Genomic DNA, 11348 nt, shown 5'->3' on the forward strand with positions numbered 1-11348 from the left:
GCCGGGCATGGTGGCACATGCCTGTAATCCAAGCTACTTGGGAGACTGAGGCAGGAGAATTGCTTGAACCCAGGAGGTGGAGGGTTCGGTGAGCCGAGATCCCGCCAGCCTGGGCAACAAGAGTGAAACTCCACCTCAGAAAAAAAAAAAAAGAAGAAGAAGAAGACCCTCCTTACACTAACTGGGACCCCAAAGGGCAACAGCCTCAGGGTGAGGATGAATTGAAAATGGAACAGCTTAAAAGGAATTTACAGACTGGATCAAATTGCCTGTCTCGGACATGATCTTGGTTTAAGACTGTCTCTGACTATGGTGTCACCAGATGCTTGGCAAAAGCAAATATGAATCCTTTTGGAGGAAAGCCTTATAATTGTAGGGCCCACATTTTTCCTACACATATGTTTTCATAGACAATGTCAAATACAGAATTAAAGATAACCAGGTACACAAAGAAACTAGAATCTTTTAGTGAGAACCAGCAGAAACACAAACATTGGAAATAGACCTGCAGAAACAACTGCTTTTGGAATTATTTGATGCAAACTACAAAATAATATTTTCTTGGGCCGGACACAGTGGCTTATGTCTATAATCCCAGCACTTTGGGAGGCCAAGGCAGGTGGATCGCTTGAGCTCAGGAGTTCAAGACCAGCCTGGGCAACATGGCAAAACCCTGTCTCTACAAAATATCAAAAATTAGCCAGGCATGGTGGCACAGGCCTGAAGTCCCAGCTCTTTAAGAGGCTGAGGTGGGAGGATCTCTTGAGCCCAGTAGGTTGATGCTGCAGTAAGTCACAATCATACCACTGCACTTCAGCCTGGGTGACAGAGCAAGACCCTGGCTTAAAACATGTATATTTTCTTGCTTACCTATTAGAGATTTTAGGAAAAAAAGTAAAATAAAATCATATTTTCTTTGCCTGAAGAAATAAAAAAGATAACTTGGACAATTTTGGCAGGTACCTAAAAACTATACAAAGTGATAGAGCAGATTTAAAAAAAAAAGTAAATAGACTTCTATGATTGAGAAATATAGTAACTAAATTAAGAACTCAGTTAATGGCAGATTAGACATTGCTGAATGGAGAATAAATTGAAAGGAAGGTAGGTCACAAGAAATTATCTAGAATAAAGCATTGAGAAACAAAAAATGTACTCTACAGAAGACAGAGTAAGAGAGACAGAGAATACAGTAAGAGGACCGAACTAAGTTTAACAAGAGATAAAGCTAGGGCAGAGATAGTATTTGAAGAAATAAGGGCTGAATATTTTTAGTACCTATGAAAGCAACCAGGTCACAGATATAAGATGCCATATAACTCTGTAGTGGGATAAATAAAAGAAACCCTTTTATTTATCTAGTCAAAGAAATCTACACCTAGTAGAAGAAATCCACGCATTATAGTAAAACTACAAATTGTTATAGAACCAAACTGGGATCCACTTGCCTGGTGCAGTAAAAACAGATATCCACACTGAGGTTGCAGTAGTAGAAAAGAAGGCATTTATTTGCAGAGCACCAAGCAAGGAGTTCCAAGCAGCTAATGATCAAATTCTGACCTCCTCCATGGCTGGCAGGTAAGGGTTTTTAAAGGCAGGGGTAAATTTCAGGAAAGCAGAAGCTACAGGCAAAACTGTAAATCAATACATGAAGATTACACGTTTAGTTTTGGCCTAAAAGGGTGGGATATCTTGAAGGGGGGTGGCGTGTAGGGTGGGGATGGCTTACAGGTAATAGGTAGATTGGAGGATTTTCTGATTTGTAGTTGGTTAAGGAAGAGAGGCTTTGTCTTAAAATTTGGGATCAGCAGAGGAAAATGTTAACTGGTTTGGGGCTGTAACTCCCTCCAGGCCCCTCTGGAATAAATTTAGAGCAAAACACTGTGATCGGAGCTTAATCTTCAATTCTCCTTATGTGAGGTCTACTTGCCAGCAGATCTGTTCAGTTAGGGATCCTCAGTGATGGGGTCCGGATTTCCGAAAGACCACTCAGGGACATATGTTAAGATGTCATCTTGGCCAGGAGCGGTGGCTCATGCCTGTAATCCCTGCACTTTGGGAGGCCGAGGCGGGCGGATCACAAGGTCAGGAGATCGAGACCATCCTGGCTAACACGGTGAAACCCCGTCTCTACTAAAACTACAAAAAATTAGCCGGGCATGGTGGCGGGCGCCTGTAGTCCCAGCTACTTCGGAGGCTGAGGCAGGAGAATGGCGTGAAACCGGGAGGCGGAGCTTGCAGTGAGCCGAGATCACGCCACTGCACTCCAGCCGGGCAACAGAGCGAGGCTCCGTCTCAAAAAAATGTCATCTTTGGTTTCTATAGGGAAACCAAACATCTTCGGACTCCAACTTCCTTGGCTATTGTTTTAGGCTACTATTACCTTCTTGCTTAACAAGTTACTTATTTACTTTTCGGAGATAGCTAGGTACCTGGAATTTCCTTTGAAGAAATTCAATGTTTTCCTTTATTTCCATGCTTGGGGGTCTCCCAGGCCCCTAAGAAGGAGTCCCTGCTCCGTCTCAAAAACACTAAAGGCAAAGAGAAAATGGTAAGTGTGGCTGTGATGGTTTCTAAACATTGGAGACTCTCTCGAATGTGAGGCCAACTCACTTCTAAAGAATGGAATGTAGGCCAGGCACGGTGGCTCACGCCTGTAATCCCAGCACTTTGAGAGCCGAGGCGGGCGGATTACGAGGTCAGCAGATCGAGACCATCCTGGCTAACAGGGCGAAACCTCGTCTCTACTAAAAATACAAAAAATTAGCCAGGAGTGGTGACGGGCGCCTGTAGTCCCAGCTACTCGGGAGGCTGAGGCAGGAGAATGGCGTGAACCTGGGAGGCGGAGCTTGCAGTGAGCCGAGATCACGCCACTGCACTCCAGCCTGGGCGACACAGCGAGACTCCATCTCAAAAAAAAAAAAAAAAATGGAATGTGGTGGAAGTGATGGTGTATGATTTCCAAAGCTAAGCCATGAAAGACATTGCCATTTCTGCCCTGCACACTCTTTGATTGCTTGCTCTCAAGAAAACCATCTGAGTAACCAGGATTAACCTAACAGCCATGTGAGTGAGCCATCTTGGAAGCATATCCCATTCCTTCAGGCAGCGTTCAGATGATTTCAACCTCAGCCAACGTCCTCGACTGCAATTCGTCTTGACTACATCCTTCGCCCAGAATCCGTCATCTAAGTAGCTTCTGAATTTTTGATCCCTGAAAACATTGTAGTAAAAGAAATCCACACATTATAGTAAAACTACAAATTGTTTTAGTGAGATTAAAAAATGTTTGTTTTATTAAGCCACTAAGTTTTGGGGTTATTTGTTATGCAGCAATCCATAACGAATACAATGCATGGCACCACAATTAATAACTAACTCAGGTGACATTGTGGCAGTATTAAGTGGTATTAGTGTCATCAGTATTAATGAAATCCAGAAGACAGTGGGATGAAATCTTCAAAGTGTTGTGAGGAAATAACCAACAACCCAGAATTCAATGCACAGTTAAAAAAAAAAAAAATCCTTCAAGAATGAAGATGGCTCGGCACATTGGCTCACACCTATAATCCCAATGTTTTGGAGGCTGAGGAGGGTGGATCGCTTGAGCCCAGGAGTTCGAGACTAGCCCTGGCAACATAGTGAGACTCCCATCTCTACAAAAAATTAAAAAATTAGCTGGACATGGTGGCACATGCCTGTAGTCCTAGCTGCTTGGAAGGCTGAGGTGAGAGGATCACTTGAGCTTGGAAAGTTGAGGTTGCAGTGAGCATGATTTTGCCATTGCACTCTAGCCTAAGCAACAGAGTGGGACGCTGTCTCAAAAAAAAAAAAAAAAAAAAAAGAATAAAGATGAAATGAAAACATTTTCAGACAAACAAAAACAGAGGGTTTATTTACCACCAGCAGACTACATTAAAGGAAATTCTCAAGTTTTAACTTTAGGAAAAAAGAAAATGATTCCAGGCCGGGCACAGTGGCTCATGCCTGTAATCCCAACACTGGGAGGCCGAGGCAGGAGGCTTACTTGAGGCCAGGAGTTCGAGACCAGCCTGGCCAACATGGTGAAATCTTTCTCTACTTAAAGTACAAAAATTAGCCAGGTCTGGTGGTGAATGCCTATAATCCCAGCTACTCCAGAGGCTGAGGCATGAGAATTGCTTGAACCCACGAGGCAAAGGTTGCAGTGAGTCAAGATCACACCACTGCACTCCAGCTTGGACAACAGAGTGAGACTGCCTCAAAAAAAGAAAGAAAGAGAGAAAGAAAGGAAAAAAGGAAGGAAGGAAGGAAATGATACCAGATGCAAAGATGCAAAGAGGGCTGGGCATAGTGGCTCATGCCTGTAATCCTAGCACTTTGGGAGGCTGAGGCAGGAGGATCACTTGAAGCCAGGAGTTCGAGACCAACCTGAGCTACAAAATGAGACCCTACCTCTACCAAAGAAAAAGTAATTGAAAAACAAAAATTTTTTAAATGCAAAGAGGAAAAAAGAACAAAGTAAAAAACATATGACTAAATCTAAATGAACATAAATAATAGACTAAAAATCTCAATAATCCATGAGGTTTAAAAAATAGATATAGCATATTGAGTATATGTGTGTGTGTGTGTGTGTGTGTGTATTATTATTATTTTTTTTTTTTGAGAAAGAGTCTCTCTCTGTTGCCCAGGCTGGAGTGCAGTGGTGCCATCTCGGCTCACTGCAACCTCCACCTCCTGTGTTCAAGCGATTCTCATGCCTCAGCCTCCTGAGTAGCTGGGATTACAGGTGCGTGACAGTATGCCCAGCTAATTTTTGTGTTTTTAGTAGAGAAGAGTTTTGTCATGTTGGCCAGGCTGGTCTCAGACTCCTGGCCTCAAGTGATCTGCCTGCCTTGGGCTCCCAAAGTGCTGGGATTACAGGCGTAAGCCACCATGCCCAGCCATTTTTTGGCTGGAATTTTTATATGTATTTTTAGCTGGAAGGGCATATTACTGAATGTGAAGACCAAATATAAAATTATAGTAACTAAGACAATGAGGTAGCTATTGGTATAAGAATAGATCAACTGAGCAATGAAGGGAATAGAGTCCAGATGCAGACATACAAATAGACCACCACCTTACATATGACAGGGGTGGGGAAAGGAAGGTATTTTTAATAAATTGGTGCTGGGTCAATTGGATATTCATATTAACTCCTGGTTTACAACATATACAAAAATATTCCAAATGGACTGCAGATCTAAATATAAAATAATAAAACTTTTTAGAAGAAAATCAGAGAATGTTTTTACAACCTTAATATAGGCATAGATTTATTACATGCTATAGAAAGTACTAAACATAAAGAAAAAATGATATATTAACATAGATTAAAATTAAGGACTAGATTTTTCAGATACTGCTAGTGAGACAATACATTGGTACAACTATTTTGGAAAAGTATTTAGCAGTATCTACTGAAGCTGAATAATATGACCCAGCAATCCTGCCCCTGGGTATATACTCAACAGAAATGCATAAATATGTTCCCTAAAAGACATATACTAGAATGTTCATAGCAGCCTGTCAACAGTAGAATGGGTAAATAAATATCTGTATATTCACATAATGAAGTATACACAGCAATGAAAACAAACAACTATGCACAATATTGATGAAGCTCACAAACATAGTTTTGAGCAGAAGAAGCCTGACACAGAAGAATACACACAGTGTGATTCCATTATTTAAAAGTACAAAAGCAGGTGAAATTAATCTGTGGTGTTAGAAGTAACCCTTTTTAGGCTAGTGACTGGAAGTTGGGGGGCTCCGGTGGCTTCTGGAATGCTATAATTTCTGTTCTTAATCCACGAGGTGGTTATACAGGTATGTTTAATTTTGAAGATTCATCAAGATAGTTATCTCTCTCTATATATATATGTAATTTTCTGTATTAATATTGTAATTTAATAAAGTTTTAAAAAAATGTATGTTGTATCTTTCAGAACTAAAAGAACAGAAGCAGAGCACGCAACTTCAGATTAGCAAAGAGGGGGAAAAGCATAATAAAATATAATCAATCCAAAAGTGAATATCTATAAGAAGTGGGGGGCTGTTTTACAGAGGGTAATCAAGGAACATCCCTCTGATAAGATGCAATTTGAATAGAGACCTAAAAGAAGTCAGGAAGTGGACCCTATTGATACCTGGAGAAAGCAAGCATCTTTGCAGAAGAAAAAGGCCCCGAGGTGAAAGCGTGTGTGGGCACATGCATGGACTGGCAAGGAATCCAGGATGGCTTGAGGCAAACCATGGTATGAACTTGGATCTATTCTGAGAGAAATGGGAAGCCTTTGAAGACTTTAGAACTGAGAAAGAGCAGAATCTGATTTCTGTTTTAATACAGTCATTCGGCTGCTATCTGGAGGATCATAAACTGTGGGGACACAAGTGTTCAGGAAGCCAGGTGAGAGAATGGTGAACTGGACTGAATGGTAGCAGTGGAGATGATAAGAAAATACATATTTTGAAGATTCAACTCACAGAATTTTCTGATGGGTTGAATGAAGAGTGTTAAAGAAAGAGGAATCAAGGATGATTCTGAGAATTTCAGCTTGGGCAACTGAGTGTTCCCATTTACTGAGGCAAGAAATACAGGGGATACAGCAGGTTCAGAAATGGACCTATTAAATTTGAGATGCCTAATACATATCCAAGAATGAAGTATGCACTAGGAGTCCCAAGTGCAGATAGAATTTGGGGCTGGAAATATAAATTTGAGTCTTCGCAACATACATATATGGAGTTGAGGGTGTTTGCAAAATCATGACCAAAAACTGAGTAGGGAAAGGAGCATGTGATCAGGAAAGGTCTGTGAAAAGATGATATGGCATTAGCACAAGTGAGTTTGAAGAAATTTTCAAAACTGGGTACTAAAATGTGTCTGCTGGAAAGAAATACTCCAACTTTTTTATTGTGGTGAAAACCAAGTAACATAAAATTTATCATCTTAATCATTTTTTTTTCTTTTTGAGATGGAGTCTCACTCTTGTCGCCCAGGCTGGAGTGCAGTGGCACAATCTCGGTTCATTGAAAACTCCGCCTCCCAGATTCAAGCGATTCTCCTGCCTCAGCCTCCTGAGTAGCTGGGATCACAGGTGCCCACCACCACGCCCAGCTAATTTATTTTTGTTCTTTTAGTAGAGACGGGGTTTCATCATGTTGGGCAGGCTGGTCTTGAACTCCTGACCTCAGGTGATCCGCCCCTCCTTCGGCCTCCCAAAGTGCTGGGATTACAGGCATGAGCTACCGCGTCTGGCCCATGTTAATCGTTTTTAAGTGTACAGTTTAGTAGTGTTCAGTATATTCACATTATTGTGAAACAGATCTCTAGAATTTCATCTTGCAAATATGAAGCTCTATACCCATTAAACAATTCTTCTTTTTCCTTTTCCCTCGGCCACCATTCTACTTTCTGTCTCTACTAGTGTGACTACCCTAGATACCTCATATAAGTAGAATCATACAGTATTTGTCTTTTTGCCTCAAAGTTTTAACATTGCTAATATCTAGGTTCTGTCATGTTTGTTTTCTTTACCTATCTCTGCTTTCATAAATGAGCATTTACTTTTTTATAACAAGTAAAAAACACAAAATACAATATTAGTAGCTTTTATTTTTGAGTCGTATACGCCTGGTATAATAAACCTGTTGTGTAGTGCCTATTACAAATGCCTCTTTACAAATGGAAAAATAAGACTAAGAAAAGTTAAGTAATTTGACTAAGATCACAAAGGTAGGGTGTGATCAAGTTGGAATTTGAATATGGTTTTTAATGATTCTTGAGCTCAAGCTCTTTACCACTCTGCTATGAATGCCTAAGATCTGAGAACAATTTAATATTGAGTGAAAAATAATTCCATCCCACTTTGTAGGGATGATGTAGTTCTGAATAAGGTCATATATGTAGATGTATATAGAGTGTGTTGACATACACAGTCAATTAAGAAGGGATGACATAAAATGCAAGGTCTTTGGATAATTGATTAGAAATCTGGAAAGCAGAAATGTTTAAGCTGGGTGAGGTGGCTCACGCCTGTAATCCCAGCACTTAGAGAGGCCAAGGTGGGCAGATCATCTGAGGTCAGGAGTTCAAGACCAGCCTGGCCAACATAGTGAAAGCCCATCTCTACTAAAAATACAAAAATTATCCAGGTGTAGTAGTGGGTGCCTGTAATCCCAGCTACTTGGGAGGCTGAGGCAGGAGAATTGCTTGAACCCGAGAGGCAGAAGTTGCGGTGGGCCGAGATCATGCCAATGCACTCCAGCCCCGGTGACAAGAGTGAAACCCCGCCTCAAGAAAAGAAAAGAAATGTTTAGATCTTCAATTACATTGGATGTAAAAACACTAACTTAAAATATAGGAAATAACCTTATCAGTTATGCTAACATCCAGAAAAGTCAGAAAAATATTCTGAGATAATAAAACACAAAAATACTCTAGAATTTGAAGGATGAAAAAAAATTCTGTATGAAGTGATAAGTAAAATATTTTTAAATGTAAAAATGGAATGACACACACAAATAAAACTCGAAGGAAATTAAAATAAGTGTCTATCTTAGGAATGTTTTTACATGAATCCCAGATCCTAGGTATTAATTATCTCACTTCCTGAGTCTAAAAATGGAGTCTATTTTCTGCCCTCCTCGTTGGAAGCACTTGTTCTCTAGATCCTTTGACTGCCTCTTTTTGTTGTTTACTCCCTTGTCTTGATAGAGCACATCCTCCTCCAGCTTCCCAAGAAAGGGTGCAGAGAAGGTAAATTTTGACACCTGGCATATCAAATGTTTTTATTTTGCCCTCACATTTGATTGACAGTTGGCTGGGCATAGACCCCTAGGCTGAAAGTCATTTTTCTCAAGAAATCTTTTTTTTTTTTTAGACACAGGGTTTCACTCTGTTGCCCAGGCTAGAGTGCAGTGGTGTGACCATGGTTCACTGCAGCCTCAGATGCCTGGGATCAAGCCATCCTCCTGCCTCAGCTTCCAGAGCAGCTAGGAGGACAGGCACATGCAACCACACCCAGCCAATTTTTCTATTTTTTGTAGAGACAGGGTCTCAATGTGTTTTCCCAGGCTGGTCTCAAACTCCTGGCCTCAAGTGATCTTCCTGCCTCAGCTCCCAGTGTTGGGATTACAGGCGTGAGTTGCCGTGCCCTGCCCATTTTCTCAACATTTTGAAGACATTGCTCGATTATTGCTGTGAGAAGTCTAAAGTTTTTTCTGCTTCCCGTAAAGGCAAATGACCTATCGTCTTGCCCCAGAAGGCTTTAGGGTGTTTTCTTTTGCTCTGCGTATTTAATACTTCATCATTATGTTCCTTGATGTGGGTTCTTTTGAGAAGCAGATTGCCTGGATTCAATTCCCAGATCGGCCATTTACTACCTGGGTGTCCTTACTTGCTTAACTTCTATATGTCTCTATCTCCTCATTTGTGAAATGGGAATAATATTAGCATTCACTTCAGAAGATATTGAGAATTAAATTAGTTGAAATGTATAAAGCACTTAGAACAGTGCCTAGCACATTGTAAATTAATGATAAATGGTAGCTACTGGTAATGACTGTGCTGGGCAGACAGAGGACCCTTTTAATCTGAATATTTGTGTCCTTTGATTCTGAAAAACTGTCTTGTGTACATGTATGAATTTCCTACCATTCATTTTCTCTTCTCTTTATGGAGACTGGAAGCTTGGTCTTTACGTGCAGGGTGTTTAGGCCATTGATATGGTTTGGCTCTGTGTCCCCACCCGAATCTCATCTCAATTTGTAATCCCCATGTGTCAAGGGAGAAAGGTGATTGGATCACAGGGGTAATTTCCCCCATGGTGTTCTTGTGATAGTAAGTTCTCATGAGATCTGATGGTTTTATGTGTTTGGAAGTTCCTCCTTCACTTTTCTCTCTCCTGCCACTTCGTGAAGGATTTGCTTCTCCTTCTCCTGTGATTGTAAGTTTCCTGAGACCTCTCCAGCCATGTGGGACTGTGAGTCAATTAAACCTCTTTCCTTTATAAATTACCCAGTCTTTGGTATTTCTTTATAGCATGTGAAAGTGGACTAATACAGTAAATTGACCTCTATGTTTCACTGAAGTATCCACAAATGTCAGTACTTTTTCTTTGGAGCCATCCAGTTTCTTTTTCTTCTTTCTTTCTTTTCTCTTTCTCTTTTTCTCGTTCTTTCCTTCTTTCTTTCTCTTTCTTCTTTCTATCTTTTTCTTTCTTTCTTTCTTTTTTGAGATGGAGTCTCACTCTGTCACCTAGGTTGGAGTGCAGTAGAGCAATCTTGGTTCACTGCAACCTCTGCCTTCCAGGCTCAAGCAATCCTCCCACCTCGGCCTCCTGAGTAGCTGGGACCACAGGTGCATGCGCTGGCATGCCTGGTTAAATTTTCGTATTTTTGGTAGAGATGGGGTTTTACCATGTTGCTCATGCTGGTCTTGAACTTCTGAGCCCAGGAGATCTACCAGCTTTGGCCTCCCAAAGTGCTAGGATTACAGGCATGAGCCACCACGCCCAGCCTGCCAACCAGGTTCCCCAGAGGATTCCTCCAATCTCCTGCTGGGGTTGGATGGAAGATGGTTGAAGGGATGAAAACCTGGTTTTCACTAGAAAAGGGTGCTGAGGGCCCCACAGTTCAATATGCAGCCTTACATTAGTCCCCATTTCAGCCATATTTTTACCCCAGTCTCTACTGCCTGGTGTCCCTGATTCTAGAACAACTCTGGAATCAAGGACACCAAAGTCAATCCACAAATCACTAACATGACATGAAATTTTTTCTGGCACATAGTGAAGTGAGAAAAGTAAGGACAAATTTGGGAGTTTGTCATAAAGCTGATGTAATATACAGGGCTGCTCCTGGCCGGACATGGTGGCTCATGTCTGTAATCCCAGCACATTGGGAGACCGGTCCTTCACCAGAGAATAAACCTCTAGTCTCCTTTGGGATGAGGGAAGGGTAATGGGATGAAGAAAGGCATGAGGGAAGAATGTGTGCGTAACAGCCAGCTGTATGGGTAGGTGAGGGGGTCTAAGGATCCGACAATAGAATTTCAATGAATCCCCATTTTCAGCCCTCTTTCTTCCATAATGCCCACTGTCTCCGAGGCCTCTGTCTTCCCAGGAACACCCTTGTGCCAGTATACTTTTCTGCAGGCTAAGTCAGTATACTTTTCTGCAGCTAAGTCAGTCACCACTCTTCTATTTTCTCACCACCAAAAACTTGACGTCTCATGTCTGCTTCTATATTCTCCTCTATTGTCTTTTATACGCTCCATTTTGCTTATGCACTCAGGTTCACCAAATAAAGATAAACTCATG

This window comes from Pongo abelii, chromosome 1 (genome assembly GCF_028885655.2).
Source record: "Pongo abelii isolate AG06213 chromosome 1, NHGRI_mPonAbe1-v2.0_pri, whole genome shotgun sequence".
NCBI lineage: Eukaryota > Metazoa > Chordata > Mammalia > Primates > Hominidae > Pongo > Pongo abelii.